The following is a 6,823-nucleotide window of genomic DNA, read 5'->3' on the forward strand; positions in this document are numbered from 1 at the left end:
TTGCCACATTGCTATACAAGTGTGTCTGTGTGCTTTAGGCAGAGGTATGTGACAGGTATTTTATCAATGAGGGACTCCCGATTGAACAGTATTTCCATTCATTCCTCTGCTTGTTTATTTGTGTAACAAAATTGCCCCTGGTGTTCTCAAAACACACATCAGGATAACAAACATTTTGCCCTGCAATAAAAGCATTGTACAAGCGTATACACATAACCTGCCAGCTCTCGAGGAAATTAAGGTGAAAATTAAAAGGCCTTACTTTTTAATACCTGAATTATGTGGCTTTCTCTTAATTTTTGTAGCTATAATTGCTATATAGTTTTAACAGCTAGCAGAGCAGTGTCTGGGATCCTAGGGAGATGATAGTCAGAGATTAGTATCCGGCACTGTGGGGTGCTGAGACACAAGAAAAATTTAGCCCCTGTCCCCAGACCCGTGCAGTCTAAGTAGTCATTTTGTGCTGCTTTTCCTGTGATTTTTAAAAACATAGCCTGGCCAGCACTGGCCTGGCAGAGCTCATTGCAGAGCTGACATTAATGGGGCTGGGATCATGAGGGCAGGTTCAGCCCTTCCAGTGAGGTACCAGCAGCTGAGAAAGGTGATTTACAGTGGACTTTGGCTTACGGGGAGGGTTTGGACAAAGTCAGTTCTTCTTGGAATTCCTTCAGGGTTCCACATTCGCGATTTCATAAATATGGACAAGATCAAAAGTGTAATTATGTTAAATTATGTTAATTTACAAGAGCATTCTGTTTCGGGCCATCTTGCAGTATCATAGAATCATAGAATCATAGAACGGTTAGGATCGGAAGGGACCTCAAGGATCACCCAGTTCCAATCCCCCTGCCAAGGGCAGGGACACCCTCTACCCCAGGTTACTCAAAGCCTCATCCAACCTGGCCTTGAACACTTCCAGGGATGGGGCATCCACAACTTCTCTGGGCAACCTGTTCCACTGCCTCACCACCCTCAGAGTGAAGAATTTCTTCCTTATATCTAATCTAAATCTCCCCTCTTTCAGTTTAAATCCATTGCCCCGTTCAGTTTAAAGCCATTGCAGCTTTTATCTGGGCTGCCGCAAGCCCCTGCAAAGCTCCTGTGTTTTACCTGCACTGCTCCCAGCTCCTGAAAGGTGCATTTCCAGAAGTTATTTTTCGTTTGCTCCCTGATAAGCTTGGGAAGAACTTGGAGCATAGTGTCTCCTGGTAAGCCTACAGAATTCCTAGCAATGTCTATGAAATGGTCTGTGTGCCAGAAAGCTGGAGCTTCTCCTTCCAAGAGGGAATTAGAACTGTGGGGACATGAGCAGTGTAAATATACCTCTTATTCACTGTGCAGCCCACTTCACCCACATTATGCTCTGATGACCACAGCACTGTGCATGCTTCTGGCTTTCTAAATGTAACTGCTCGTCGCGGGGCAGCAGGTTCAATTAAGAGGCAATTTCTGCTCAAAAAAAATACAATTTCCTAACGCAGTCTAAGACATGGCAGAATTTATCCAGCACATCCCCTATCAAAGAGACTGAGCGGATGATTTCCCAGAGACCCAAATTTTCAGGCCGCAGATAAGCCCATTCTACCATGAAATGCATAGATGGACAGAGGGACTAATTGATGCCTCCTTAAAATTTTTGCCTTGGGGACGAGAACAGTTCCTGGAGAGTAGTTAGTGCTTGTGAGAAGAGAAGGGCATCTGACACGGTCAGAATTTGGATGTGGGACCAGGTCCCATGCGAGGTGACGGCTCCCACCAGCCTCACCCAGGGTCACACCAGCTGGACACGTGGCCCCTTGGAGCCCTTCCCATGCACCTCATCACGTGCCCCTGTTCCTGCGGCACTCTTTGTGCCTGGTTCTCCCAGCCTGTGACCTTCCCCAGACGCATTTTGAGTGAGTGTCTGCTGACTTAACGCACCACCAAACCTTTGAAGACCCGTTTTGTGAGTCTTTCACAGGCAAAGCGTGTCGCATAATATTTCCTCACGACTTTTGGTGAGATTTGAGTTGGCATGGGCCGTGGGTTTCAAACAAGTGGGGGATGAAGCGCTATGATCTGCAGGCAGCTCTACTGACTTGTTTGTGTTGCTTTGGTATGGACCAGTGTATGAAGAACACAGAAACTGGAAAAAAAAAAAAAATGAAAGACTATGGCTTTGAAAGCATTGAAGCATGTGTTCGACTCCTGTGGACTTCAATGGGCTGTAAGGACCTGCTGAATAGGGCTTCTGACTGGAGTAAATACGCTCGGATTAAACTTGGGCAGAGAAACAACAAGCCTTTTCAGGTTCAAAAAATACATCTTGTGGCTCATTAAAAATGGTTTTCCATGAGGCTCCTCTGAACATCTGCAGTCGGTGCTGTCCCTTTCTCCCACACAAACTCAACACAGTCTGTCCGAATCCTTTCCTTGAATACAAATGTGTTTTTATCTGGGAGAAGGTCCACTTCACCACAGAGGGCCCCTCTCAGCCAGGCTTCACATCCCTCCTTGGCAGCAACCTCCCTCCCTCCCCAGGCTTCCAGGGTGAACGGCCTCACAGCTCTTGGCAGGCCCTAAAACTCGGGCATCCCATCACTGGATCCCCCAATCCGGACATCATTGTCATGGGTACACTGGAAATTTATGAGTATTTAAAAGTAGCAGTCATATTCTTTTTTTCTTTGTATCCTTTGTGTCTGGAGAAGACATAAGGAAAGCGGATAAAAGCTTTCAGAAACACCAGTGGCAATAGATTTCCTGCCTGAAATACCTTGACAGTGACATGTCTTTTGTTTTCTGGTTTTAAGGTTCTTTTCAGAAAGTACTGAGCATCTCCAGTTTTCAAATCAGGTTTCTCTCAAGACTTCTCATATTGGCTGTCCAGACATACTAATCATTTTTTTGAGCATTTAGGATGTGACACTCAGGCAGCCTGTTCCCTCTCTATATAAAACTGAAAGAACATGAGGAATAAGGGGAAAAAAAGACACTATTTTGCATAGAAAAATGGCAGTTAGCAACTATGCTTAAGAAAATTGTGGAATATAAAAAGAAATAAAGAACGTCCTCACGAAGAAAAGCACTTTCACTGTACCTGCCAAGACATCCAAATTGTTGCATAGGCAATTAATAAAGATAAGGTTATTACAACAGGTGCAATTCTGGTTTTAATAATAATCTAGATTTGGCATTAATAAAGAACAGTGACCAAAGGTCAGAAGATGCTAACTCTAAAAATATTTGGGGTTCAGACTATTTTGAGAAAGCATTATTTTCAGGCATTTTTTATTTTCAAAAGAGGTTTGGGTGAGCTATGTCAGATATAGGAAGGGTGCGCTGAGCTTGCAAAGACTTTCTTTACTAAATTATTTAGTGCTCATGAAAGGTGCCAGATGGAGAGCCTTGGGGACTCAAGTCTTCTTTTTATCTGCAAAACTGCCATAGAATAAAAAGCGACAAATTTACCAAGCTCCTTTTACAGGCAGCTCCTGTGGCTGCCCAAGCCCTGACTTGGAGCTCTTGCCCCCAAGGGGGACGGGTTTGCTTTGCCACCCTGCTCGTGCAGCCTGGGGTGCTCCTGCGTGATGAGGGCAATACGTGGTGTGAGAGACAAGGCAGAAACACAGCTCTCCTCTGGCAGAAGGGTTGATGTTTGCTCGTCCTTCGCGTGTTCTGCTGGCAGGTTGCTGATAAACCCAACGGTGGATCAGCCTTGGGTTTGAACTAGTTCAACAAGGTGAAATGTCTGGTGATGAGTAAAAAAAGAGATTGCCTGTTGCCAGGGGTGAGGCTGGATGATTTAATGGACTATTTATTATCTGTCTCCCAGCTTTAATGATCCTGTAAGTAATGAGCCATCCAGTCTTCCAAAACACTGCAGGTTTGTAAAGCCCAGTCAGTGTGTATGTGTAGTGCTTTGCAGATAAATAAGCTGATGAATCTCTGTCCATACGATCGAAGTCAAACATATAACAAAAAATGCTACAATAAACAAGAGAAGGGCTAAGGAAATCCATGTCTGCCATATACCAAGGCACAAACAGATAAAAAAATTCTTTATGCATTTTTTTTACACAAGACCAAGACAGAAGGCAAACCTGTTTGATTTAGAGGTGAGTTCCTTAGCACAAGTGCAGCAAAAGTCCGAACTGCGACTTAGTCCCTGGACTGAGGATAACACATAATCTCTGCTTAATTCAGTGATGCAAATGGCAATCTGAAATCTCAAAAGCGATCTCAGTCCACCTAACATAAAGGTTGCTCTCTTCAAGCCAGAGTGACATCACATCACCCATTAAACTACTGGCCGCAAAAACAGGAAGAAAGAAGGACGAAATGTAGAAGCGCTGACAAAGCTCTCATCTTAGCCTACTAGTGTAGGAAAAGAATAAGAGATAAAAGCCTCCAGCCCACAAAAGGTGTGTCTGTGACTGATATATGGGATTATATCCCGGCAGTTTGAGAGGAATGTTTCCTTCTTCAGCAGAAGAAACATGATTGCAGAAATAAGCTTCAGGTCCTGAGAAGGTCTCAGCAGGAAACCACATCAGCTGTCCAGCGAGGTCTGACCATAGACCTGTCGTATGCAGAAAAAAAACATTTCCAGTTGCCTCAGAGCCCACAAAAGAGGAGGAGGGTTGTGCGTGCCAGCAGGCTCCATGCCAGTCTACAAGCAATAAAAGGAGTTTCTTCAGCCCCTGGAGAGGGAATATGTATAGGATCTGGCTCTGATGCAGTCCAGACCTTGTGCACTTCCAGGAGGAGTCTCGGGACATCTGCAAAGGCAAATATTCTTACTGGACTGTAACTCTAGACTCCTCCTCTGGAGACCAGCTAGTGTACTTCAGGCTGGCTTTCAGCACCGAATCAGTGATGAATGTGACCAGCTCTGTTCTCACAGACAAGGTGAGGGAGAGGCAAGAGGTTGACTGTCTTGCCTTTGAGCATGGGAAGAAAAAGCTGTAAAGAAGTGAGCACCAAGAGAGGATGGTATGAGGGAGGGGGAGCCATCTTCCAGATGTTCACATACCTGATCTTGTGGCAATACCAGCTAGTTCCAAGGAGGCAAGACCCAGAGGGGTCTTTTCTCATGGCATCTCTGAATCAATGGTCCCAAAGAGACCCAGGCAGCTGGATACAGTATTTTGTACTGAGCCATGTATTTTGATCTGAGCCATGATGTCCTACAGAATCAAATTACACTCTGAGGCCTGAGAATTAAGAAAAAGAAGTATCCCTAACTGTGTTAGTAGCTTCCCACTCCAGTCTGCCGCTGTCTTGTACTGGGAAGCCCCAAACTGGACACCAGTGCAGTTTCATAAGTCCTGCATGGAGAACTTTTGAAAACTGCCTCCCTCAACCTGCTTCTGCACTCTGAGTAATGCAACCCAAATACAACCCAGTAATATCAGTCTGTCCCTGTTCCCACCTTCTTTGCGGTCCCTTGCTGATTTGGAGCTCAGCCAAGAGTTCCTGTTCAAACCAGAAGCTCTTCCTTTCATATAGATCATGTAATGCAGGGGGTTGCCAGGACTGGTACTACTTCATCATAGGGCAGGTGAGAAATAAAGGCCGTTTTCATTTACAAAAGAACTACATTCATAGTTACTGTGAATAATGAGTTTTCCGAGGAGTAGCTGGAGTCAGAAAACCCTGGCACCCATTGGAGACAAAGTTGTGACAGTCTGCACATGGATCTCACAGATTCCCATCTCTGCTGCATGACATCTTGTCTTGACCAAAACCTGGTCAGCAGAAACTCCATACAAAGAAGAGAAAGCAAAAATCCAACAGAACCAGGATGATGAAGAGGTTAGGTGGTGTTTTGTTGCTGTGAAGAGTGCTGCAGAAGCTCAGACGCCATTTCGGGAGTCTGAGAAGCGTTTCTCATGGGAAGCTGGAAGATGTGAGAACAAAAGCACCTCTAGTGTGGAAACAACCCAGTTACAGTGCTCGGAGTCCGACAGCGCAAACAGGCAATCACGTATCACAGCAAGAGGCATGCCGCCAGAGCACAACTTCGACAGAATATCAAAATCTTCAGCACAAAGATTCCCAGCAAACACAAAGGAACAGGGTAAGTAATCTCCTATCACAGAAACATCTAAGATTTGAATTAACCTCCCTAGGCCGTAGATTTCATTGCTTCACATGAGGCTAGTGCATCTCAGGTTAATTGTGTGGACCGCTGGTAATTGGCCCAAATATAGCACAAGGAGATTTTCATGCTAAGCCAACATCAATACTATGCATCAAAGGCTGCCCTGAATTCTCCCCCTTGGTTGCTCAGTCATCTTTGATCTAAAAAATGAAAAGAATAAGGGATTTTGTTGTTATTTTTATTCCCCTCCTCCCCCCCAAGATTGAGGTTACTGAAAATACAAATGGAGAAAAGGCAGCAAAACATTAAAAAAAAAAAAAAATAAAAAGAAGTGGGGATGATGGAGTGAAATAAAGAGAAAGAAATAGACTTCGAAAAGAAAAAAAAGAGTTACTGATAGGAGAAATAGAAACGCTGTAGACACAGGATATTGCAGCGAATGGGGTGGTGAAGAAAAGCCCAAGCGTGGTATTACGAATGAGGAAAGGGGATCAGTCCATGACTTCTGTAGGGTATGAGAATCAGGTCCTGTCTTCTTAAGCCATCCACGTGCTGGCCATCTGACCTCACTGTGGTCTGCTTCAGAAGCCACCAGGAAGCCACTAAGACCTGCAGCACATATGCAAAAAGGCCTTGTATATTTGAGCCTCATTGGGAGTAAAAATTGTGAAACAGATGTTCCTGTGTGACCCTCATACTAGTCGTCTAAAAAGCAAAGGAGGCCCATGAACCCTCCGT

Source organism: Tauraco erythrolophus, chromosome 7 (genome assembly GCF_009769465.1).
Source record: "Tauraco erythrolophus isolate bTauEry1 chromosome 7, bTauEry1.pri, whole genome shotgun sequence".
NCBI classification, from domain to species: domain Eukaryota; kingdom Metazoa; phylum Chordata; class Aves; order Musophagiformes; family Musophagidae; genus Tauraco; species Tauraco erythrolophus.